At 36.6% G+C, this 1,851-nt stretch overlaps 1 pseudogene; it reads right to left on the minus strand.

The window, feature by feature from the left end:
• Positions 1-756: 756 nt before the first annotated feature.
• LOC137838954 (small nucleolar RNA R71) lies at positions 757-863 on the minus strand (annotated as a pseudogene).
• Positions 864-1,851: the final 988 nt, after the last annotated feature.

Raw genomic sequence — 1,851 nt, forward strand, 5'->3', positions numbered from 1 at the left:
ATTACAGTTGATTCGATACACTTGTCGAGAAAAATCAAGAAGTTTTTGGCGTCGTTGCCGGGGAACAATTTCTTTTAAGAATTTCTGAAGTATAACTCATTGAATATTGTGAATATTCTATTTTCTTTGTGAATATACACTTGTTTATATCTTATTCTTTTATCCTGTGTTAATCCTTGCTTGAGTTGTCTTAGACACATGCTATTAAGAAGATAGGTTCCTGAAGATCAATTGGAATTTGATCCAGAAATTGAGAAGACAGCTAGAAAAAATCAAAGCAAGAAGAGAGAAGAAAAGAAGAAGCAAGGACAAGCCAAAGGAGAATCTTCCAATATTCTCAACTCACACAATCAAACAGAGTTCCAAATGGCTGAAAATAGACAAAATCCACCTAGAAGGACATTGGGAGACTATGCTATGCAACAAGGACCAAGGCATTTCTCCAGCATAGCCATACCTCCTGCCACCAAATCATTAGAAATGAAGCCAACTTTTCTTAGCTTAATTAGCACTCATCAATTCACTGGAATGGATCATGAAGACCCTTATACTCATCGATCCACATTCTATGAGTTGGTTGGGACCATGGGCTTCGAGGAAAATGATATTGAATTTGTTTATCTGCATCTATTTCCTTTCTCACTTGCAAGCAAAGCAAAAGAATGGTTAAAGTCGCATCCAAACCAGAGTCTAAGTAGCTAGAATGATGTAGAAGAGAAATTCCTACACAGATTATTCCCACTCTCTCGATATATCAAGGTTAAGTTTGATATCTCCACATTCAGGCAAGGGTCAAATGAACCTTTTTGTGAAGCTTGGGAATGCTTTAAAGTGATGTTAAGAAGATGTCCTAATCATGGCTTTGAGGATATTGCTCAGTTGAATATTTTCCATAATGGTTTGAGGCCTGATACTAAAATGATCTTGGATGCTGCAGCAGAAGGTACAATGATGAGTGTTGATGTAGAGCAAGCTACAAGAATCATTGATGCCCTAGCTTCAACAGATTACCAAGCTCAACATGATAGATATACAGTGCAAAAGAAAGGGGTTTTGATCTTAGTACTTCAGATGCAATTTTAGCACAAAACAAGATTTTGACTCAACAAATTGAGGCATTAACCAAGCAAATGTCAAAACTGCCTCAACAATTACATGCAATAAATTCTCCTTCAATTCAGAATCAAGCTTTGAAGTGTGATTTTTGTGGGGGAGATCATCTTAATGACCAATGCTCTTACCAAAATCCATCAGAGGAAGAGGTTCAGTATATGAATAATCAAGGAAGACAAGGTGGCTTTGCATCTAATTATCCAAATAACATGTCTCATGGGTGGAGGAATAATCCTAATCAAGGTTTTGGGTGGAAGCAAGAGGCTGGATCATCTAACAAACAAGCTCCTTATCAGCAACAACCACATTATCCTTCCATTCATGAGAGAACATCTAAATTGGAGGATACTTTTGAGAAGTTCATGCAAGCCTCTCTATCTAATAAGAAAAATACTGAAGCATCAATAAGAAATTTAGAGACACAGGTGGGGCAGCTGGCTAAACAGTTAGCTGGTAATCAAGGAAGTCAATTTTCAGCCAATACACAAACCAATCCCAAGGAACATTGCATGTCTATCACTACCAGAAGTGGAAAATTTATAGGAAAACGAATTGGAGATAATTTAGTTGTTGAGGAGGAGGTTTTAAAAGATAAAGAAAGTGAAAAAGAACAGATTGAGTGTGAGGGAGGAGAAGGAAGGAATAAGGAAAATATTATAGATATTGGAGAGAAAATAGAAAAAAATCAAAAAAGTGAGAAACAAGAGAGGAGTGTTCCTATAAAAGATGTACCTTATC

This window comes from Phaseolus vulgaris, chromosome 4, assembly GCF_000499845.2.
Source record: "Phaseolus vulgaris cultivar G19833 chromosome 4, P. vulgaris v2.0, whole genome shotgun sequence".
In the NCBI taxonomy this organism is placed as follows: Eukaryota; Viridiplantae; Streptophyta; class Magnoliopsida; order Fabales; family Fabaceae; genus Phaseolus; species Phaseolus vulgaris.